The following is a 25,804-nucleotide window of genomic DNA, read 5'->3' as shown; positions in this document are numbered from 1 at the left end:
GGTTCACAAATGTCTGAGTGGAAAAGTTCTTCCTCATCTCAGTCCTGAATGGCTTCCCCCTTATTCTTAGACTGTGACCCCTAGTTTTGCACTTCCCCAACACCGGGAACATTCCTCCCATGTTGAGGCTGCCCAGTCCCATCAGGATTTTATATATTTCTGTGAGTGGTGTTACAGTCATAGCCAGGGTGAAGGGAAAGATCAACTCAATATTAATATACAGAGCCTGGTGAACTTCATGAAGATACACGTACAATCCGCCTGTGGATGACATTGAAGTTCTCTCTTACAAATTGTCAAGTGTCTGCTTAGCATCTGTTAAGATTAGTGAAGGGAATTGTTAGGCTTTGGATCAATTGAAATAAATCAGAAGGCATTGCAATGCCTGTGAATTGTTATCCTTCAGTAGGTTCAATCACTCTGTTACGCTGAACCAAGTACACAATAATTTGCTGAGCAGTTGTTGCTTTGCAAATGTTAAAAATACTGTTGCCATTCTTAAACTATATTTGCTCCTCTTTTTAAAAGAGCAGTTTGACCTTCAGAGAATCCCACTTCCTGCATTCACCCTTTGGGGCATAAGGCTCGAAATTGTTACTTTAAAAAAAAGATCAACGTAGATTCAATCACAATCAATAATTTCCCTTGGGGAAATTTAGTTTCAAATTCAAACATAACCAACGGGTCTCCCACGATATTTCATGGGACGGATTTTCTCAGCTGAGACTTTTGGATGGTGTCCATCCCACCCAGTTCACCACCCCCCCCCCCCCCCCCCATCCCACCCAGTTCACCACCCCCCCCCCCCCCCCCATCCCACCCAGTTCACCACCCCCCCCCCCCCCCCCCATCCCACCCAGTTCACCACCCCTCCCCCCCCCCCATCCCACCCAGTTCACCCCCCCCCACTACGATTCTGACGGTGGGTGGGCCGGATGGGAAAATTCCCCCCACCTCCTTGAACCTTATCTGAGATTTGAAGCTTCATCATAGGTGGAGGCAAAGGCCTAATGGTATTATCGCTAGTGTATTAATTCAGAAACTCAACTAATATCCTGGGGGCCCGGGTTCGAATCCCACCATGTGGTGAAATTTAAATTCAATAAAAATATTCGGAATTAAGAAGAAGCTACTGTCGACCATGAAACTATTGTTAATTGTCGGAAAAACCCATCCAAATCCACAAATGTCCTTAAGGAAAGGAAATCTGCCATTCTTATCGACATGTGACTCCAGAGCCACAGCAGTGCAGTTGACTCTGAAATGGTCACTCAGTTCAGAGGATGGGTAACAAATGCTGGCCAGCCAATGATGCCCATGTCCCACAAATGAATGAAAAAGAAATTGCATTGTGTTCTCTTGTCCCACAGCAGGCTATACCTGACAGCAGTCTGTTCAACACTCTGCAGTAAGTCTACTGAAGAATTGTATTCTATGACCTTCAAGGTAAAATACTGCACATACCTCTGGTGCTGAAGGCTTACAGAAATAACCATGTTCAAAAGTTTAAATAAAATGCAAGTAACTTTCATCCTCCCCCCCCCCACACCCTCTCCATTGCACCTCGCTCCCCGCACCCCCCCCACCCCAACACCACTAAAAGCTCATCCGCAAGTTATTCCCAGCATTGTTTATGGAATCAACGTGACAGCTTTTTCATGTTGCTGGTACAGTACTTCAGGGATGTAGCTCAAGAGACCGGATTTGGAATTTATAAGCCTACTTCATGGTCTCACAACTTTGTGATGGACAAAAGTCATGTCGAATCCAGGGAACCATGTTCACCTTCACAGCATGGGCTATTACGCTAGTGGAATGGATTGGCACTTTGTGAATAGTGCTCACAAAGCTCCCATCCCACCCTCACTACCACAATCTTATGAGAAATAAGTGAATCTATAATGATTTGTTCTGCCAAAGCATCAGTGAATAGTCAAGGTGAAAATCTCTGTGTCCTATCCAACTTCTCTAGTTCAAGATTGACAATGTGAACGCTTTTTTCATGAGTTGCTATAGCAAGTTCAATATGTTTCTGGATATCCTCTTGGCACTCCCATACAGTGGAACTATTTGCTCCATATGCTTATTTTAGTAAAGAACTTGCATTTATTTAAACACCAAGAATATCCATGATGTAATATGCCTTTCAGTGACATCACTAGATATGAAATCACTAGAAGGAAGTACATCATGTCATCAAGATTTCGTTTTGTTTTTGCTTTTGAGCAGAGCACACACACACACACACACACACACACACACACACACACACACCTCTGCTGCTGAGCTCTTCAAGCTTCTATCGATGCGTGAATGTTTCCAAATTTTAGCCTCGATACAGGAACGCATACATCTCCACCTAATCTCTTTAAAAAGTTTAATTATTATTATCACAAGTTGGCTTGCCTTAACACTGCAATGAAGTTATTTTGAAAATCCCCTTGTCGCCACACTCTGGTGCCTGTTTGGTTACACTGAGGAAGAATTTAGCATAGGCAATGCAACTAAACAGCACGTCTTTCAGACTGTGGGAGAAAACCAGAGAACTGGAGGAAACTCATGCAAACATGGGAAAAAACGTGTAGACTCTGCACAGTGTCCCAAGCTGCGAATCAAACCTGGATCCCTGGCGTTGTGAGGCAGCAGTGCTAACCACTGAGCTACTGTGTAGCCCTTATAAGTGATTGGTGTCTTTATATCATCGATACAACACAACAATGCTAATATCTCTCAAAATGCCTTTCAAGCAAAGAAGTATATTTGAATTGCACTTGGTCTTGTTTTGCAGGTAAATCAACTTGGAAATAATGACTGGAATTCTCCAGCCGTTCACACCCTGTCACCACTGCTGGAAAGGACAGAGAGAGAATTTGGTGCTGAGGAGAATCTTGCCCAATGTCTCACAGATGTCAAAAAGTTAAATGACCGACTGATTTAGTTTTCGGTGCAGTTAATGTGACAAATATGGGACTGGACGCTGGAAAATCGTCCCTCACGTTCTCTGAAAATGTCTTGTGTAAGGAAAGTGTCAATCAAGTTCTTGAATGTTCCTCATGTTAATCATCATAAAGACTTGCTTTCTTTTACACAAGCTTAATATGGGTGCAGTGCAATAGTCAGTTTATACAATAGCCTAATTTAAAAAAGTAGTTGGCCAACAATTTCTACTGAAGTGTCTACATAAAGGGAAGAAAGTTCTTTTGTTCAATCAAAGAAGGGAGATCACTAGATGTTGAAGATAAGGCTCCACTGGAAAAGGCCACAGGGAGCTGTGAAAGTAAAAGAAAGTTTTTCAGTATTTGGAACAAATAACTTGTTAAACAAAATTTGTCAAGTGACAAACTCATTATAATTCTATAAGATGAAAGCAAAATATTGTGGATGCTGGAAACAAAAAATAAAAAAAATGCTGGAAAATCTCAGGAAGTCTGATAACATCTGTGAAGAGAGAAAAGAGCCAACATTTCGAGTCTGGATGCCAGAGTCAAAATGTTGGCTCTATTCCCTCTCCACAGATACTGTCAGACCTGAGATTTTCCAGCATTTTCTGTTTTGGTTCATTACAATTCACCTCCGACAGAATTGGATTAGGCCGTGATATAGTCTGTCACACTGAAGAGTTGGCAAAAAGCTATGAAAGATCTGTATTGAAACAGAAATTGTGGCTATGGCCTAATGGGTGGCACAGTGGTTAACACTGCTGCCTCACAGCACCAGGGGCCCAGGTTCAATTCCAGCCTTGTGTGGAGTTTGCATGTTCTCCCTGTGGCTGCATGGGTTTCCTCCAAGCACTCCTGTGGTTTCTTCCCCCAGTCCCAAGATGTATGGGTTAGGTGGACTGGCCATGCTAAATTTCCCCTTAGAGTCAGACGGTCTCGCTAGGATAAATGCATGGGGTTTTGGGATAGGACGTGGGTGGGTTTGTGGTCGATGCAGACTCGATAAGCCAGATGCCCTCCTTCTGCACTGTAGAATTCTATGACCAATCAAGTACACTAAGCTCAGAACTGCAACATGTTTGGATTCATGACCTAACATCACAAGCTTCTGTCACAAATACTCCCATTTATGTTTAATAAATCTGTGAACATTTAATGGTGCAGACACCATTATCTCGAGAAGCGAATTATAAATAACAGCAACCTCCCTTGAACACCATGAGATCTTTTGTGTTCCTTTGCTAGACTTTGTGTGAGGAGGTAGACCAGTTTAATTGCTTTTCTGAAAGACAGCACCTCCAAAATGTAACATTCTCTTGGTGCTGAACTGAACAGAGGTTCACATGCTGAAATAATGGGGTATTTCAGCAGAGCAGCCAGTATTTGTAGAAGAGAGCAAGCAAGATCCCGTCCTTTCCAGTTCGATGAGCAAAGCCAGAACTGAATGAATAGCATTGAAGGAGGACCAAAGACAGAGTGCAGAGGACTGGAAGATAAGGGAAGAATGGCCAGTGATTAAGTGGAGGACTGGAACTAATTAAATGGAAGTTAATACGTGTGCATGTCAAGCAAAGATGATTCCTCATTAACGATGCAGAGAAGCTTGTGATACGTTTTGAGCATTTTTAATTCTGATTTCCAGCATTTTATTTTTCAGCTGAAAATTTAAACCTGCTCTCAGGTGGACGTAAACAATTCCACGGTACTAGTTCGAAGAAAAAACAGTTATCCTTCTTTCAATGCCAATAAAACAAATCCGTTTATCTGAGCATTATCACATTGTTGTAGATCAGAGCCTGCTCTGCACCAAATAACTGACTTGTATCCTAGATTATAAATCGTGAGCATACTTCACATTGTCAATGAGAAACTCCAAGGTCTATTTTGTAATTAGCCTAGAATACAATTTATGCATTTGATTTTGGCATTGGGGTGAGCATAAGATGTTCACTCTAGGTATGATTCAAGTGAATTACTATTTTGCAAACTTTATTTAAGAACACACTTAGAATACAATAAAAAGAATTAGCATAACTTTTACCAATCAAAATATTTAGACATGGAAAAGTATGATCTTCACAGCTAGCTATCTCTGCTGTTCCAATTTAAAACAATATCCATAGATAAACATCCTTCTTCAAGATTAGTTAGCACAAAAACAAGTAGGCTCATGTGATGCTGAATATTCAGCTTTTTAACACTTCTGAACAGAGATCCAGACAGTAGTTTCCAAAACAGGAACTTTCAGAGAAAGATCAAATCTCATACAACAGAATCTCCGAGAGAGATTCTTATTCCCTGGCAGATTCCAGTCTTCTACTTCAGAGGAGAGAAGAGAGCCACTATTCTCCCTCAGTCCTAAAAGCAGCATTCAGGCTTGAAGGTTCTGTGTCAGCCCAGTTTCCCTGTCACACAATCATACAGGCCAAACATCCCAATCAAATCCCACTCTACAAAATCCCAGGAGAAAACAGCAGAATAGCATTAGTTCAGATTGAAACCAACATTCTGGTCATTAGAAACATTGATGTTGCTGCTGCAACATTAATAATGAATGCCAGTAGACAGAACGATTCTGAATGCACAGAACTGCTGCAACAAATCCTGCACAACAACACGGCTCAAATACATTTCTTACAGTATTGTCACAAGACATATTGTGTTGAGGGTAAAATGCTATGGGACATCTGGAGACTGTGCATAGTATAAATATCCCTCCCCCTTCCTCCCCACTCCACCATTGCCTTCCTCCCTCTACCTGCTCTGCCTCTTCCGTCTTCCCCTCCCTTATTCTCTCAAAGATTTGTGCAGCTTTGGATCTCTAACACAGGTGGCAGTGGAAGCAGAGTCATTAAATATTTTGAAGGCAGGGGTAGAGAGATCCTTGTTGGGCTACGGGGGAAGGGGAGAGTGTAGATGGAAACGTGGAACTCGAAACAAAAAAAAAACACTGAATGGTAGAACAGGTTCAAGTGGCCAAGTGACTTGCTTCTGCTTCATATGTTTCTAAATAATTACCCGAGTCATCATTATGATTGTGATGCACCCTACTCTCCACTGTACACCAAGAGACTTTCCAGTCCCTGTGGATTTACCCACAGCAAATTTGGTGAACCATTTAAATCCCCATTGACTTCAGTGGGAGAGGTCAGAAAACATCACCCCAAAATGTTGCACAATTTAGAATCAACATGTTGAGAAATATGTTTAAGTTTATATCAGTGTCACTAGTAGGTTCACATTAGCACTGCAATGAAGTTACTGTGAAAATTCCCTAGTCACTAAACTCCAGCACCAATGCATTTAACCAGCACAGTGTTTGGACCGTGGGAAGAAACCGGAGCACCCAAAGGAAATCCATGCAGATACGGGGAGAACATGCAGACTTCGCACAGACAGTGACCCAAGCTGGAAATCGAACTTGGCTCCCTGGCATTGTGAGGCAGCAGTGCTAACCACTGTGCCACCACAACACTCTGCATGTGAACTGCAGTTTACAAATGAGTGCATCTGCAGACCTGAAACGATACAACAAAATTAATTGACATAGTCTCCCTTTATATTCTATAGTTGATATTTTGCAGGCAGAAAATGGTGTAATTTTTTTCCCCACCATCTTCAATAAGGGGCAGAATTCATCATCCGCGCTGGTCTAAAAGCCGAAAATTCCCATCCGACCATCAATGGCATTCCACATTCTCCACAACCCACCCGCTAAAATTCCAGTGGCGGGCAGGATGGGAATATTCCAGCCCAAATTTGTTGAAACACAATCAACAGAACATTTAGAATTCCTCCATTTATTGATAAATTTATTTGTGTCAGAGGGGCTGAGTTTAATTTTAAGGAAGTGTTGGGTTAAGATTAAAAAACTTTCTGCTTTGCATATGGCTGTCTAATTCAGTGAGCATAGTCTTCTAAAGTCAATTATACGTGTATCACCTCCTGCCTTACAAAGGAAGTTGTCTAGATCATCTATTGTCCCAAATTATTAGCTCATTATACACTGACTAGGTGCTCTTTTCATTCTGCTTGCAATAAGGGCAGCACAGTGGCACAGTGCCTGGGACACGGATTTGATTCCTGGCTTGGGTCACTGTCTGTGTGGAGTTTGCACCTTCTCCCCAGGTGCTCTGGTTTGCTTCCACAGTCCAAAGATGTGTGGGTTAGGTGGATTGCCTATGCTACATTGCCCCTTAGTGTCAGGGAGGCTAGCTACAGTAAATACATGGGGTTGGACTCTGATCGGTGCAGAATTGATGGGCCGAATGGTCTCCTTCTGTAATGTAGAATTCTATGATTTCTGTAGTTCAGCTGTAGTATTCAGTCAGAACACCTCATATTGTGTGCTGTAGGTCATTTTTTGAGCATCGTGCAAGAAATATGCTAAAGGTATGTTAATTAGATTCCAACGTGATGCTTTCCAGGATGTAATCAGAAATACTTCAGACTGAATATTTAATAGAATGAATTCCTGATACTCTAGCATAGCAAAATTTAAAATAGAACGGGTTATGGATGTAGCTGTTCAGCTTCACACTCAACATTTCATGATTTCATTTCTTAAGCCAAAGCTGGTACAGGGATGTACACAATTCATCTATCACCGCTCCATAACTATGTGGGTGAGTTTTGCACAATTTAACAATTAAAAACATGCACTGAAATTTTATCTTAAAATGAATAGAGGTTAAGAGATGAACAATAAAATGAATAGAGAATAGATTAATTGTTAAACGAAAGAGATACTCATCGACTTAGTGGAGGTCATGCCCCGATCTGCATCAGAGATGAAGTGGAAATGGTCGAAAGCTTCGAGTTTCTGGGTGTCCAGATCACCAGCAAGCTGGCCTGGTCTCTCCATACTGACACTAGTTAAGAAAGCCCACCAACGCCTCTACTTTCTCAGGAAGGTAAGAAAATTAGGGATGTCTGGTATGATTCTCACCAATTTCTACAGATGCACCATAGAAAGCAACCATTCCAAATGTATCCCAGCTTGGTACAGCTCCTGGTCTGATCAAGAATGCAAGAATCAACAAAGCGTTGTGAACGTAGCCCAGTTCATCATGCAAACAAGTCTCCCATCCATTGATTATCTGCACTTCCTGCTGCTTTGGAAAGTAACCAGTATAATAAAGGACCACACACATACTCTTGTACCTTCTTCCATCGAGAAGATGTAAAAGTCTGGGATCACGTAGCAAGTGACTCATGAACAGCTTCTTCCCTGCTGCCACCAGACCTACCATATAGTAAGCTGACCTTTTCCTACACCTTAGCTATGACTGTAACACTACATTTTGCATCCTCTTCTTTCCTTCTCCCCTATGTACTCAGTACTATGGTTTGTCTGTTTCACATGCAGGAAACAATACATTTCACGATGTCTCAATACATGTGACAATAATAAATCAAATTGTGAGGTTAACAGCACTCCTGGTTATTGTGGAATAAATCAGACAGTGACTTCTGGAGACCACACATGTGCGATTAAACACAAAAAAAAAAATCAGGAAGTTGCCTGGCTCTTCTATAAGCTATACCACATTTGTATCTCACTGATAAATTATGCATTGAAATCCATGAGGTGGCATAAAGTTGCTGTTCTTATCCATTAGTTATCCACTAAACCTGCCACAAAAATGTAGGGCCGGTGCATTCAGTATAAGTGTTTTTTTTATCAGTGTGATAAGTAATAATTACAGCCAATAGCCACTCTGGCAGTGATGATTTTGTTATAGAACCCTGCTCTATGTTAGGAATTGGCTGGAATTTTCAGATCATTCATGCCAGCCGTGTTTTCCCAACCCCCTGCAGTGAACGGGACGTGGTGTGAACAGGCAGCCAGATTGTGCATGTTGACATTGTTTATTCAGTGGGTAGAAGTCAGAGAATAAGTTTTTGTTTTAAAAAAGATTTAAAGTGTCTGAATATTTACACAACTACACCTTAAAATTTTCAATGCTATCAGAGTGGAGATGGACTGTCTGGTGATAGCTCACCCAGGACAATAAACTCAAAAGGAATGTTAATCTGGTGCATTTCTTCAAAGACACTCCAACATAATCTAATTATTCATATGGATGAGGACCAATCTCAGACTCAATCATTTTGGACATTGGACCCTGACTGAAGTGGGCCACACCTGCCACCTTAATCTGATCATTTTAAACAATGGACCTGAAATTAGCTTTTATGACCATGTATGCTAACTGGCTAGTTTACGAGGAAAGAATATGTGACAGCAAGCTATCCCGTTGTACAAATATTCAACGGGCATGATCTTTACCGCCCGTTCACGTCACACGCGCTCTGCAGCAAAGACAGAATTTGGTAACAAGCCAAATCTCCGTTCACTGCAGTGGAAATCCCACTGGTATGAATGGTTGGAAAATTCTGGCAAGTGATCAGCATTGCCTCATCATCCTTATCTCTATAGCTTCTTCAAATGCTAAAAATGATCTGGGTTAACCAAACTCTTCAGAGTTAAGTAATTCAATAGTCAGCATATAATTTGACATTGGAAGATAAAAGTGTAATAGACACAGAAAATGCTGAAAAAAACCTCAGCAGATCTGGCAGCATCTATGGAGAGAGAAAAAAAAACAGAGCTCATGGCCCTAAGCTCTGGAATTCTCTCAATAAACCTCTCTTACTCTTTCCCCTCTTCTGGGATAGTCCTCAAAATCTATTTCTTTCTCCAAGCTTTTGGTCACTCGTCTCAATATCCCTGCAGCTCAGTGCAAAGCTTTACTTGATTACACTCCTGTGGGGTGGTTTGCAGCAATAAATGGGTTGTATAAATGCAAATTCTTGTTGATTAGAAAATCAAATCCTTGGAAGATTTCCAATACCTGAGTTTGAGCAGATACAGCTCACACGTTTCATCAGAGGTTGCATGGAGCTACAGAGGAGGATTTTGGCACGTGTTTCCCATTGCTCACACTTAAAGTTCTTAATTTGCATTTGTATCATCAGAACAGTCCAAGGAAATTTGATTTGATCTATTATTGTCACATGTATTAACATCAGTAAAAGTATTGTTTCTATATTGCACCATATAGATAAAGCATGCCATTCATAGAGAAGGAAAGGAGAATGTGGTGTTACAATCATAGCTACGGTGTAGAGAAAGATCAACTTAATGCAAGGTAAGTCCATTCAAAAGTCTGACAGCAGCAGGAAAGAAGTTGTTCTTGAGTTGCTTGGTACATGACCTCAGACTTTTGTATTTTTTTCTCCCAGATAGAAGAAAGTGGAAGAGAGAATGCCCGGATTGAGTGGGGTCCTTACTTACGCTGGCTGTTTTGCCGAGGTGGCAGGGAGTGTCGACAGAGTCAATGGGTGGGAGGTTAGTTTGCATGATAGATTGTTGTGACCTTTTGTAGTTCCTCGCGGCCTTGGGCAGAGCAGGAACCAAACCAAGCTGCGATACAACCATAAAGAATGCTTGCAGATGCTTAAAGGTGGTACATCTGTAAAAGTTGGAGAGAGTCGTAGCTGACATGCCAGATTTCCTAGCCTTTTGAGAAAGTAGAGGCGTTGGTTGGCTTTCGTAAATATAGTGGCAGTATGGGAGGACCAGGACAAGATGACGACGATCTGGACACCAAAAAACACTTAAAACTCTCGACCCTTTCTACTTTATCCCCTTTGATGTAGACAGGGACATGTTCTCCTTTACGCTTTCTGAAGTCGATGACAATCTCCTTCATTTTGTTGACATTGAGGGAGAGATTATTGTTGCTGCACCAGTTCACCAGATTCTCTATCTGCTGTACTCTGTCTCATCATTGTTTGAGATCCAACCCAATGTGTGTCATCAGCAAACTTGAAAATTGAATTGGAGGGGAATTTGGCCACACAGTCACAGGTATATAAAGGAGTGCAGTAGGGGGCTGGGAACACAGCCTTGTGGGATATTGACGTTGAGGATGATTGTGGAGGAGGTGTTGTTGCCTGTGGGTTAGGAAGTTCAGGATCCAGATGCAGAGAGAAAATGTGAGGCAGCTTAGAAAATCAAAAGGAGAATAATACTTGGGTGTTTTTGCAACACTTCCATACTGGTTGGTTATGGGAAAAAGCATACAGCAAGACGAATCAATTGTTTTCCATTGTTTGCATTCGGAGTAACAAGGATCCAAAGGCACAGCCTCAGGGTAAAGAGATGATTCTTTAGAACCAAGATGAGGAATTTCTTCAGCCAGAGGGTGGTGAGTCTGTGGAATTCATTGCCACAGAAGGCTGAGGCCAGGTCGTTGAGTGTATTTAAGACAGAGATAAATAGGTTCTTGATTGGTAAAGGAATCAAATGTTATGGGGAAAAGGCAGGAGAATATAGGGTTGAGAAAGTTATCAGCCATGACTGAGGGTAGGATTAATAAATTTGCAGATGACGCAAAGATTGGATGCGTGGTTAACAGCGAGGCAGAGTGTCTTGGGCTACAAGAAGATATAAATTAAGTGGTCAAATATGTGGCAGATGGAATTTAACTCTGAAAAGTATGAGGTGATACACTTTGGAAGGAGTAAATTGACACGAAAGTATTCAATGAATGGCATGACACTAGGAAGTTCTATGGTAAAAGGGACTTTAGCATATTTGCCCATAGATCTCTAAAATTAGAAAGGCATGTTATTAGGTGGTCAAAAAGGCACACAGGACATTTGTTTTAATCAATTGAGGCATAGATTACAAAAACAGGAGGTTATGTTGGAGTTGTGTAGAACTTTGGCAAGGTCACAGCTCGAGCACTGTGTACAGGTAAGGTTGCCACATTATCAGAAGGATGTGATTGCATTGGAGGGGATGCAGAGGAGATTCACTAGGATGGTGCCTGGGATTGATAAAGTTATGAAGAGAGGTTGGATAAGTTTGGGTTGTTTTTGTTGGAGCAGAGATGACTGGGAGGTTACTTGATTGATGTGTACAAGGTTATGAGAGACATGGACATGGTAGATAAGGAGCAGTTATTCCCCTTAGTTGAGAGGTCAGTCATGAGGTTCAACCATGAAGGGCAGGAGGTTTAGAGGGGATGTGTGGAAAAACCTTTTTACAATGGGTGGCGACAGTCTGGAATGTACTGCTAGGGAGAGTGGTAGAGACGGGTTGCCTCACACCCTTTAAAAAAGTACCTGGATGAGCACTTGGCACATCATAACATTCAAGGCTATGGAGCAAATGTTGGAAGATGGGATTTAGTGGGAGTTTAGGTGTTTCCAATGTGCCAGTGCAGACTTGATGGGCTGAAAGGCCTCTGCTGCGCTGTGTGATTCTGTGAATGATGCAGCAGACTCAAGGGGCTGAATGGCCTAATTCTGCTCCTATATCTTATAGTTTGCCTGAGTATTCACTTTCTAAAGATGACAATGAGGCTTGGAAACTTCACTTAGAATGAGTTCAGATGTCACTGAGCAATAATAACAAAGCTGTAGTTTGCTTAAGGTACCTTTTCCTGCTTTTGAGAGGTTGAGGATACTGGGCCTGTATTCTCTGGAGTGTGAAGAAATGAAAGGTGATCACATTGAAACTTAACACAAATCTCACAGGGCAATTTTATGTCTGTATTTATTGGAATTGTGCAAGAAGATCCAAGGAGTAAGCTTTGTAAACTTGAACACCGGGAAACTCGTCAGGTTTTTTTAAATGTTCATTTGTTCGTGTCACAACTCGGCTTACTTTCACACTGCAGTGAAGTTACTGTGAAAATGCCCTAGTCGCCATACTCCGGCTCCTGTTCAAGTACACTGAGGGAAAATTTAGCATGGCCAATTCACCTATCCAGCACGTCTTTGGGACTGTGGGAGGAAACCCATGCTGACACGTGGAGAATGTGCAGATTCCACACAGACAATGACCCAAGCCGGGAATCGAACTCAGATCCCTGGAGTTGAGGGAGTAGTGCTAACCACTGTGTTACCGTGCTGCCTTCATTACAAGTGTGCAGTGTCCCACAGTCAAATCGTAGGCTGTTTAACTGGGTTCTACAGTGGGAGATAACCGTCCCCCAGAGGTTACATGATTTGAACTTGTGAAGGGGCAGTGCACACCCCAAACCCCCAACATACATGCATCACAGGCATAAGAGGGTAGGTGCAGATAGGATGTTTGACCTGGATGGTGAGTCTACAACCAGGAGGCACAGCCTCAGAGCAAGGGGCAAAAGTGAGAAGAGGAATTTCTTTACATGAAGGGTGGTGTATCTTTGGAATTCTCTACCAGAGGGCTGGGGCCACTCAATCACTAAACATGTTCAAGACAGAAATTCTTGGAATTAATAACACCAAGGGATTATGGGGTTAGTGGAGGAAAATACCACTGACGGAGGATCATCCATGTCTATTTCAGTGGTTGAGTAATGTCGACAGGCCGAATGGCCTGCTCCTGTGTTCCTAGCCAAGAATTCGATCCCAAATCGAGGAACACGACTCATTCACTCCGAAAGGGTTATCACATTTTCCATGTGAAATGCAAGCCAGGCACATTCCTGCTTTTTGGTTACTTGAACAATGTAAAACTGAAGAAAGGTATTAACTTTTTGCAGTGTTTAAGCTAATCTGCTAATTAAATCCAATAGTTTGCATTTGGCTTCAAGAGACAACTGCTCACATTTTTTTTCCCCCCCCCACAGTCAGTCGTCCCATTTTGATGTATTCCGTGACTCATTCCTTTATTAATTCATAAAGTAGCAACCAATATCAAATATTCAAAGCCAGGCAATACTGATGTTTTACAAGCAACGGGAGATTGAAAGCCATAAATAAAGTTGTTCTGTTTTAATGAGTTGCTAATTCATTCAAAATTCCAACCAACATGAAATGTGAAAACAGAAAGAATGCTTGTTCCTATTTTCTCATGGCTGCTTGACTGTTTTCATGCCTTCTCAAGTGGATGTAAGAGATCCCATGGTAATACTTGGAGAATAGCAACTGAGTTCTCCACAGTTTCTCACTAATATTTATCCCTCAATCCACCTCCCTGAGACAGATTATCTAATCATTATCTCATTGCTGTTTGTGAGACCATGCTGCTTACAAATTGGCTGCTATGTTTCTGACATTACAATGGTGTCAATGCTACTGAATGTATTTGTGTCACAAGTAGGCTGACGTTAACACTGCAATGAAGTTACTGTGAAAATCCCATCGTCACCACACTCCAGGTATATTGAAGGAGAATTTAGCACGGTCAACACAACTGACCAGCATGTCTTTCAGACTGTGGAAGGAAACCAGAGCTCGAGTAGGGAACCCACGCAGACACAGGGAGAACATGCAGACTTTGCATAGATCGTGAGCCAAGCTGGGAATCGAACCCAGGTCCTCTGGTGCTGTGCTAACCACTGTGTAATGTTGGGTTGCTTAAGACCGTGAAAAGGGATACACAAATGCAAATTCTTCATTCTATCATTCTGTGGATGCTTATACAAATGAACTCACATTCCTTGTGTTGCCAAGTTGATGAGTTTCAAATCTGACATTTGAATAGTCATTGAGAAAATTGTCCAGACAAATCACTTAAGCAGGAATAGCCATCAGAATATTTGGAGGAAGAGGAAGATTTTATTGTTTAACCACAATGGCAATATGAATTGGGAAGAAGCTTAGGTTGCAGTTAAACCTTATGGCTACCAACAGGATAAAAGTTGTCCTATAGGCTTTCACATTGCTATGCATCTGCACTCTGGGCTGCATAGAGCTTTTTGACTTGAGGTTTTTCCAATCATGAATGACATTGATAAAACGAATAGCCAAGGTTGTTTCCCCCAAAAGGGAGAGGAATCCAAAACTAGAGGGCATAGGTTTATGATGAGAGAGGAAAAATTTAAAAAAGGGACCTCAGTAGTAACTTCTTCACACACAGGGTGGTGCATATATGGAATGCGCTACAGAGGTGGTGATAGAGGCAGATATAATTACGTTAAAAGACATTTGGACAGGTACATGGATACGAAAAGTTCAAAAAGAATGGGCCAAACACAGGCAAGTGGGACTAGTTCAGTTTCAGAAACAAACAGCATGGGTGAGTTGGGCCGACAGGCCTGTTTCTGTGCTTTGTATCTTTATGACGATGTGATGAGATGCATACACAAAGCCCTATTTCCTCCCTTTCCTCTGAGCACATTACAAACCCACCTTGAGCGGTGGCGGCACCGTAGCATAGTGGTTAGCACTGCTGCTTCACAGCTCCAGGGACGTGGGTTCATTTCCCAGCTCAGGTCACCATCTGTGTGGAGTTTGCAAATTCTCCTTGTGTCTGCGTGGGTTTCCTCTGGGTGCTCTGGTTTCTTCCCACAGTCCAAAGATGTGTGGGTTAGGTTGATTGGCTATGCCAAAATTGCCAGTGTCCTGGGACATGTAGGTTAGAGGGATTACCGGATAAATATGTAGGGATGTGGGGATAGGACCTGGGTGGGATTGTGGTCAGTGCAGACTTGATGGGCCAAAGGGCCTCTTTCTGCAGTGTAGGAGTTCTATGGTAGGGTTTTATGGTTCGAGATTCTGCAGCCTCAAGCCCCAGTTGGTTTTTGATGGCATCGACCAAATACACTCATACTACTGGAAAAAGCAAAAAAAGAATTGCGGGCGCTGGAAGTTTGAAATGAAAACAGAAAATACCAGAGAAAGTCAGTAGGTTTGGCAGTGTCTGTGGAGCAAGAAAAAAAATGAATGTTTCTTATAATCACTCTACTGCAGCACCAGAAAGAAGCAGAAATATGATGGGTTTTGTGCTGTTGAAAAAAAAAAGAGGGATGGAGCAAAGTAAAGTTAGCTACCCCCTCCCTTCCTGGAGTCCACCCTCATGGACAGAGTCCTCAACTGGATGCAGTCCACTTCCCACACTTCTACCCTCACCTCTTTCCCACCCTTCAAGAATGACAATAGAGCTTCCCTTGACCTCACTTTCTACCCTACCAGCCTTTGGATTATGTTCCGTGATTTCTGCCAACTCCATATACAACCACATCTTCCCCTCCCCTCTCCTTCCAGTATTCTAATGAGCTTGCTCCCTCCTCGGTCCTCTATCATTCCCCCACCCCCTTCACATTCGGCCATTGGCGTTGCCAAACCTGTCCCTTTACTTCTTCCATGGTCACTGTCCAAGGCTCCAAATATTCCTTCCAGGTGAAGCAATGATTTACCTGCAATTCATTTAATTTAATCTACTGTATTTCACTGCTTAGGATGAAGTCTTCCCCACGTTAGGAATCAAAATGCTGACTGGGTGATTGCTTTGCAGAGCCCCTTCGCTCACTCCATGATCATGGCCCTGACCTTCCAATGGCTTTTCAATTTGCTATCTTGCTTTCATGCTCACATTTCTGTCCTCAGTCTGTTAGTGTTCCAGAGAAGCCCAGCACAAGCTAAAAGGAATAGTACCTCATTGTCCAATTAGACCAGAAGTATCAAGGGGAGAAAAGTCCCATGGGAATGACAGGAGAGGTGAGGGGAAGATGTGTTGGTGATGCCTGCGTGCTGGAATTGGCAGAAATCATGGAAGACAATCCTTTTTAAACCCAACAATTTCAGACAATGAACTCTGTCCTCCATTTTAACTCCACCACCATCACCAGCCCCCCCAACCCCCTGCCCACTGCTAATCTTTAGGAGATGAGGCAATAGCCTAGGGGTATTATTACTAGGCCATTAATCCAGAAATTCAACTAGTGTTCTGACATCTTTGTAATTTAAGCTTTCCTGTCCTCTAACATACCCTTGGCTTTTAGTTTGATCCACCCGCTCCACATGGCACAGCATGGTGGTACAGTGGCAAGCACTGCTACACTAGTGCCATGGAATCAGATTCCATTCTGGCCTGAGATGACTGTGCAAACTCCACACATTCTCCCTGTGTCTGTGTGGGTTTCCTCCAGGGACTTTGGTTTCCTTTCACAACCTAAAGATGTGCAGGTCAGATGGAATGGGCATGCTAACTTCATTTGTAGTGTTCCAAAATGTATAGGTTAGGAGAATTAGCGGGGTAAAAATGTGGGGTTACTGTGAAAGGGCCTGGGTAAGATACTTGTTGACGTGTTGGTGAAACTTAAATGGGCTGAATGGCCTCCTTCTGCATGTAGAAATTCTATGATTCTAAGCTGTTTCAGCAGTATTAAACTTTTACATTTCCACCTCCCTCCGGTTCCAAAGAAGAGTCACGTCAGACTCAAAGTATCAACTCCAAGGGGTGAATTTTCCAGTTCCATCCACCATGGGTATCGGAGCAGGCGAGGGACAGACCATGGAAGAGTCCATTGACCTTGAGTGGGATTTTCTGGTTTCAGGATGAGCGAGGCTGGAAAATTCCACCCTACCTCTTTCTGCTGCCAGACCTGTTGAATATCTCCACTGTCTTGTTTCTATTGCCCTCACACCATTGCCATCCACATCACTGTCCTGATTCTGAACGTATGCTTATTTTCTCTTGAGGACCAAATTGAGATGCCAGCCACTTCAAAATGCCACTCTTTTTTAATAGCATAAAAGGAAATGACATGCATTTTAAAAAGTGTATAAGCATGAAGAGGTCTCACAGCACTATGCAACCAATAGACTATTTGATGGAGTTGGAACAGGGTATTCATCTATCCTCACAATATTAAAATTTAACATCAATTCCTATCTCACATTCTGAAATTAAGCTCAGCTAGATTCAATGTTGTTCTTGGTCCATCCTTCACCCAACCTCCCACAGCACGGCAACATCCTTTCATTTCTCAACTGCTTTGCGCTTAAGTAATGAAAAGACGGGATATTAAGGGCAGTCACCTAGCTTTTTGTGCATTGCTGCTGGGTTCTGGGAGAATGGCCAATGTCTTATCAGCTCCACAGGGTCTATTTTCATCCGGAGGCGAAATTATTGGAAGGACTACAATCCCATTCAACTGACATGAGGCACTATATTTAGCTGTTTTGCATAGTGATGTTATATTTTAATTTCCCCTGAATCCTCTGCCACGGATGTGGTTATTGCGGTAGGTCAACATGTTTGTACCTAATAAAGTCAAGGATTCACATGGATGCACGGCCCAGAGACAGGAGGTCCCACCAGGCAGCACAAATGCCAGTTTTTAAGCAAACCATACCAGTACTGCAGATTCAACTAATTACAAAATGTTAGCTTTCCTGTTCCTGCAAGCAGTGCCAGCCATGCCAGCTGTTTCTCAATTATTCGGGAGGGTCAAGCTCTTTTACACTAATCCTTTGTACCTCGAGGAGATAAATAAGAAGCTGGCTAGTTGGAGATGATTACGACGAGGTATAGTCTGAATGACACAATCAGCCATCAAGGATGCACAGGGGGCTAAGGCTCCTTCAACAATTATAAAGCTATTTGTGTGATATTCCTCTCCTGTGCCTATCAAGCCGACATTTCAGTTTATCCTTACGGAATACGGCCAAACTGCCAGCAAGGTGTTGAAAAGACAGGAACGGAGGTTTAATCTTATCTCGGCTCAGTACGAATGAAAATATCTACTTTCAAATCAATCAAGTTCGCTTGAAATAAACACTCGTCATGTGTGATTGACAAGTATCTAAACATTTTTCAGTCCCATGTTTGGGAATTTGGTCCAACCTGCTTTCTGATGCTCTCGGTATACTCAGCTGTCTGCTTCACCCACACACTGTTCAGATTCCCTGTGCATGCTCTGCTTTCCTAATGCAACCTCGCAGCCTGTTTCCAAAATGCCTTGACACAAGACAAACGTGCACGGAGACCAAGGAGAAATCTCTGCCCTGCACAAAATGTGAGCAGTATGAAAATGGCGATTAGAAATAAACTGAGTCAGTGTGGAATGCGTTCAAGTTTGCAATGGCTGGAAGGATTCAGAGCGTTATGACTATTTTGAGTTTATTTTACTGGCATTTTCAAATGCATCTCTGGTACATTTTGAACAAGGTTGTTAAGATCAATATTTATGACATGATATCTACAGGGAAGCTGTACAGCAAAAAAAAAACTACATCACAATGTCAACACTAAGGGCTATATTGTCCTCTGGGCCTGAATTTTACTGACAAATTTATCTTGGTAACTAGGAGAGCATCACTGTGAGAAAGTGGTAACAGCCTAGTTTGCTATTTCCACTATTTGGCTTCTGTTGCATAAATGACTTGATAAAAATAGCCAAAAGATATGATGAAGAACTGTGTGAGAAACTCAAGCATTCAGACCTGGGAGTTGCTTGAAAGAAGAGTAATTTTATTATAAAAACTAACCTCAGAGCTAACAGAAGTAAACAACATGTGGCACAGTGACAGTTCAGATCAATGAATAAGTAACCTGAATGGGATGCACCTAATGGGTTTGACAACATACCAACCTCCAAGATCCAGGACAGTGACTAAATGCTGCATCCTTACTGAATGCCTCATTTGTTCATTGTGTGTAGCTAAAAGCTTCTACTAGGAGTATAAAGATGCTCGTTCACCAGGTTAAGGAACACAACCCCTATACTTACAGGTTAATACTATACCGAAGATGTAGCCTCATGGTTGCGATCAGTTCCCGAAATGACTGTGTACAGAAGCCCATGGGGTGATCCCTCACCCTGCTCCCTGGGTCATGTGACACTTACTCTGCAGATTGCTCCCCCTCTAGGTCCTTTCATACAAAAATGCCAATACTCAATTGCACAGCTCAAGATAATTAAAATCTTTAGAATATAGATTTAGTCAATTATAAATCAAGTATTTCAGAGGGGTTTCCAAATCTTTGTGGAACAGTGCAAATTCTCTGGAGGGGTATTTCCACCGGATGGCTGTCAACTGAAACCACAATAACAGGTGCTTCAGATCTATTTCCATGGAAACGTTAGTCAGGTCTTCCACAGGATGACCAGGTACTTCAGTGCTCAACCAGCAGACAACATTTTCTGATTGTAATAAACTTCTTGGTGGCAAAGCTGGCTGCTGGGGCATCTCCCTTGTTCTCAAGCGGTCTATACGTTTTTGGCTGATCCTTCCTTTTATGTTAACTTGATAAGTCAGAGGTCCAATTTTAGAGAATCTTTTCAGGGACCCAGTTCAACCCGCTGGTGGTGCTCAGCTTCTGTCGATCCAGTCATGAGAACATTATCAAGGTATACCACGACTTATGGCAGCCCCTGCAACAGAGTCTCCATTGCCTTGTGGAAAGTTGCATATGCTGAAAGGGAGACCAAGAAGACAGGTGTGTGTATTGGAACCACACTGTGTTTACTGTGAAATAACCTCAGGAAGTGTCACCTAATTTGAGTTGATGAAATGTGTGACTCGTATTCAGCTTTGTATAATATTGATCTCCAGTCAACTTTGCATACAGGTCTTCAAACTTCAAGATTTGTTTTTATTTAATTGGGTAACCTTAAAGAATCAGAGGTCACCTCTTGATCCATCTCAACTTCACTTGCAGGCCTGTCATTTTGCCTCATTCATCCTTGAAGTCCCTCTTGTATGTCCATCAGTTGGAGAGGTCCTCCTTCCCACACTTGGAAAAATCTGTCCAATTAAACTGGATTTCCTTGAGCCAATCATGGCCAAGAAGGATTGGCCCTTTGCCTGTCACTATGATCACTGGGATTTGGACAGACTGTTGTCCATAGCTTACAGGTACTATTGCAGTGACCACTATTTTTAAATCACTTCTCTCGTACAACTTGGTTGCAGTACTCTTCAAATTCGACGGTTGAATGCCTTCTCCCAGGTATCAGTATGCATGCTCACCTGTCACAGTAGCTGATGGGCCTGTATCAACTTCCATCTCAAGAGGCTTCCCATTTACCTGGAACATTACAGTAGTAAGGTCTATCTTTTAAAAAAATGAAGCAAAAGTTAGTGGGTATTTAACTTATTGGTGCTAGTCTCTCCCATGTTGTTCACTGCTGATGCATTATTTAATCAGCTACTCAGACTTGACTTGGTTCTGCCCAAGCACCTGTCTCTGAAGGGGTGTTTTCTATGACTACTGGCAGGATTTAGGGGAATTGTTACCTCTACATTGAAGCAGAATGTTACCACTTTGCTGACTGATTATCTCCTCTGAATCCTCTTGCCTTATTTGTGGTTGTACTTGGTTCATGCCCTGTAGTTACTTCTTTGGTTTTGGTGCCACTACTGATTGCAGGTTCCCATCCTACCTGGTGAATGGCATCATTTGCACTTTCTGTAATGTTTGTGCACATTTTTCAGTGCTTTCCATTGCCTGCACGGTCACCATTGTTCATTCAAAATTTATGTTGACCTCTGCAAGTAATCTATGTTGCATTGTCTCGTTATTCAACCCACAGACTAATCTGTCCTGTAGCGTATCATTCAAGGTGGCCCCAAAATTGCAATACTCCAATATCTGTTTCAGTTTAGTGAAAGACACAAGCATTTCACTTTGGGCTCTCCCCTTGAATTAAACTTGAATCTCTAGAGTGCGATTGATGGTTTAGGCTGGAAATGTGACCTCTTCAATTCCACGAGCTTGCTGAACAATTTGGAGTTGGGCGTGCTTGGGGCTGTTAGGCTGCAAATCAGATTATAGGCTTGGGCTTCTCAGACATTCAGGAGAGATGTCTTGTACTTCACCTCTTCTGCAATTTTGTTCGCTTAGAAGTAATACAAGGAGCACTGTGTATTACACTCAGTCCTCCATGGAGTCAAATAGATATGTCCATCTTGACATCTTTCATTTTCTCAACTTCAACATAAACTGGACACTCAGTTTGAAGTGTTTTATTGCCAGTGCTCAGATGCTGGCTCACCAGTTTAGGGAAATAACTCATTTGTGTACAGGTTAAAACCACCTAGAGGCTTGTAGCCTCTTGCCTTCAATCAACTCTCAAGATGGCTGAGTAGAATAGGGTTCATACAATCACTATAGTGCAGAAGGCGGCCATTCGGCCCATTGAATATGTACCAACCACAATCTCACCCAGGCCCTTTTCCCATAACCTTCATTTTACCAGCTAACCTCCTGACACCATGGATGAATTTAGCTTGGCCAATCAACCTAGCCCACACATCTTTGGATTGTGAGGGGAAAATCGGAGCACCCGGAGGCAACCCACGCAGACACAAGGTGAAAGTACAACCTCCACAGACAGTAACCCAAGGCTGGTATTTGAACTTAGGTTCCTGGCGATGTGAGGCAGCAGTGCTAACCACTGTGCCACCATGCTGATGCCCTATCCCAGTCTTCCATTGCTTCCCTAGATCATGTGACCCTTTCTCTGCAGATTGATCCTTAAAGGGACAACCACCACAAGGAACCATACATGTTCCACTGCTAAAATTTATTTTTCAATAAATAAGCTCACGAACAGAATGATTTGAGATATGTGAATTCCTCCAATTATGTATTTTGCTTGCCATTCATCCAGACACAAAGTGCAGTTTCCTACTACTTTCATCTATCATCCCTTCCTTGTCAACATCCTTTTACCATTTCTGTCTGACGACAGCATTTCTTGTGGTACATTTCAACTTTTCACTTCATCATCCTAACATAATCTTTATCTCCACAAGATGACTGGGTGATTTGGCAGTGGCAAATTCATTCATTTCCCTTTATGATTACTGCGGTTCCTTATTGACAATTTGCACAACTCAGATTTAAAGGGCAGGCTATGCTCGGCTAATTTAATCGATTTTTTCAAGAAAACGGCTGAGGAAATAGACTGAAAGGAATGCAGTAGATAATATACATTTGGACTTGTAGGAAGTTGGCACTGAAGCACAGCAGAATAGACTTACTAAAAAAAGTGAAGGTCTGTGGTAATAAAAGTAAACTGGCAGTATGCATAGAAGAATGCCTGAAAAATAGAATCTTGAATACATGTTTTGCAGATGCTCAAGCTGTAGCTGCTTTTGGAGTCAAATATTTGTGATCATTTGTTCCCCATAAAATTTGGAGATGGGTTTAAAGAGATTTGCCTCAATTTTGTTTGGATATTGGTTTGTGGGACATAGGCATTGCTGGCTGGCCAACATTTATCGCCCATCCCTAGTTGCCCGAGGGCAGTTGAGAATCAACCACATTGCTTTGGCTCTGGAGTCATACGTAGGCCAGACCAGGTAAGAACAATAGATTTCCTTCCCTAAAAGGCATTAGCAAACCAGATGGGTTTTTCCGACAATTAATGGTTTCATGATCATTAGATTCCAGATACATTTTTTATTGACTTTAAATTCAACCATTTGTCATGTCGACCGTTGTAATAGTCTAGCAGTAATACCACTTGGCCTTCCCCATTCAGCACGGGCCAATCCTTGGGATGACTTCGCTTCATGCAAGTGCACAAGGACCCAGAAAAGTTATGGCATTAACCTAGGCCTCTGGATTACTAGTTAGTGACATTAATTACCACCATGCCACCTTATGGTCTGAGAGAAGTGAGGAAGGGAGGAACAAAGACCTGAATTTAAAACTGAGATAAAGACTAACTACAGGTTAAAATCGAGGTTAGTGACCACAGGAGTGATGGGCAAACTGGACTTGTGTGGAAAAAGGATAGGAGGGCTTTAAGTTTGTTGAAGGGAGTGTGGGGGAGGCTGGCCAGCTGTGTGTTTGACTAGTCATGAGTAGAGGTAGCAAAGGCATAAGCGAGAACATAAGCAGCATATGAGCTCAAGACAGTCAGTCGAAGGTAGAGGTGGTGACAAATGCTTTTCACAACAGCACAGATGTAAATAAAATTAAACGTTACCATTTATTAGTGTCACAGTAGGCTTACCCCTACCCCTAATCACCACACTCTGCTGCCTGTTTAGGTACATGGAGAGAGCATGGTCAATGCACCTAACCAGCATGGTTTCCCCCCCCCATAGTCCAAAAGACCCTTGCAGACAGAGGGAGGGCATACAGACAGTGACCCAATCCAGGAATGGAACCCAGGTCACTGGCGCTGTAAGGCAGCCATGCTAGCCACCGTGCTGCCATTTAAGTTGAATATTATAGGTGAAGAAGACAATAAGACTATTATTGGCAGGATTTTCCATTCCCCCACATGGCCTGTTTTTTGAGAACCGGCCATTGATGAGATTTTTCTGTCCCACCTGGTGTCCAAGGCATTTTGTGTGGCTCACTTGTCCTGTTGCTGGGGAACCTGCAATGGGGGATTGGTGGGGCCATGCGATCCCATTTGTTGAAAGGGCTGGAAAATCTTACCCTATGTGACCTAAGCAGTGACATTTTGAACTGAGCAGGAGAGAAAGCTGGGAATCCAGACACATCTTTGAAAACGGGAACGTACATAGCCAAATGCATCCAAAATCTACCTACTATACTTATTTACTAGGATGCTACCAGAGCTTGACTGTTTGAGTTACAAGGAGAGGCTGGATGGGCTGGGACTTTTTCCCCTGGAGTGTAGGAAACTTAAGATGATCTTAGAGGTTTATAAACTAAGAGGGGTGTAGACAGTTAACGCATTTTCCCAAAGGTAGGGGAGTCTAAAACTAGAGGTGTGAGGTTACATTGCTTTGGCTCTGGAGATACAAGAGATCTGAAAAGATACAAAAAAGGCCCAGAGGGGCAATTTTTTTTCCCCCCACATAGCGTTGAGCAAGTGTCTGGAACAGGCTGCCAAATGTAGTAGTAGAGGTGGGTACAAATGTTGTCTTTTAAGAAGCATTCAGACAGTTACATGGGTAAGATGGTATACATGGTTTTGGGCCAAACGCGGGCAATTGTGACTAGCTTAGTCATTTAAAAGGAGGGTGGCATGGACAAGCTGGGCCGAAGGGCCTGTTTCCATGTAAAGCAATGACTCTACACAGAGGAACTGAATACGAAAACAATGATTTGACCGCAGTTGGACGACCATCAGCATTTTTAAAACATTCATTATGAAACATACATTGATGCCACGGAAAGTGTGCACAAGTAGATGCCCGGTAGTAACACCAGAGGTGAGAAATTCTAGTCATTAGAATAGCTTTGAAAACTTTAGTTGCTTTGATAACAGCAGATAAACACAATGATGACAACAGGACTGCTTCAATTTCAGTGATGGCAAGTGAATCAGGGAAAAAAAAACAGACAAACTGAGGATTTGTGACAAAGGAATAAGACATTGGGTTACAAGAATGTGGAAAACATCACAAGTGTGTTATGTAGCTTATTCAATCACCACATTTCAGAGGAAAATAAACTTTGCTGAACACAGGGAAATGGCAAGAGCCAGGAAATTACACTTGCAGCTTCAATGTGAAGCTAACAGTGATGCAGCATTATCATAGAATCCGATATTGCAGAAGGAGGCTATTCAGCCCATTGAGTCTGCACTGACCACAATTCTACCCAGTCCCTATCCCCATAGCCCCATCCATCTATCCCAGCTAGTTCTAAAGGAGCAAGTTAGCAACATTACACACGTTTTTGGGAGGAAACCGGAGCAAACTCATGCAGACACGAGGAGAATGTGCAAACTCCATACAGACAGTGACTGAAACTAGGAATCGAACCTGGGTCTCTGGAGCTGTAAGGCAGCAATGCTACCCACTGTGCCACCCTGTGCTGAGTGATCACCTTCCCTCAAAATTTCTAATTCTGTGACCCGATCGTGTACGCTTCAATGTCTTTTTCCATTCTTCTCTCAACACCTTATCATTCTTGCAGAACTGCCATGAGAGTGAATTGGTCTGTGTTACGCTGGCATTCTTACTGCACGCAAAGCTAATTAATAATTTGCTTCAAGTTAGTCTCCTCTCTGATAGGGACAAAAGAATTATGATGCATTTTTGAAAAGTTCTAGTCAAACATTGTTTGAACTCTTTCCCTTACAGATGTTCATATTCCATGACTGGGTGAATGAAGTGGCAACATTTAGACATTCTAAATAGCTCATGAACAAATTGGAATATACGCATTGCAAGATTGCTCAGATTTATAAATA

The sequence above is a fragment of the Carcharhinus amblyrhynchos genome, chromosome 29 (genome assembly GCF_965287045.1).
Source record: "Carcharhinus amblyrhynchos chromosome 29, sCarAmb.v2.hapA, whole genome shotgun sequence".
NCBI classification, from domain to species: domain Eukaryota; kingdom Metazoa; phylum Chordata; class Chondrichthyes; order Carcharhiniformes; family Carcharhinidae; genus Carcharhinus; species Carcharhinus amblyrhynchos.
The sequence above is the reverse complement of the archived record's forward strand: the minus strand, read 5'-3'. Positions refer to the sequence as shown.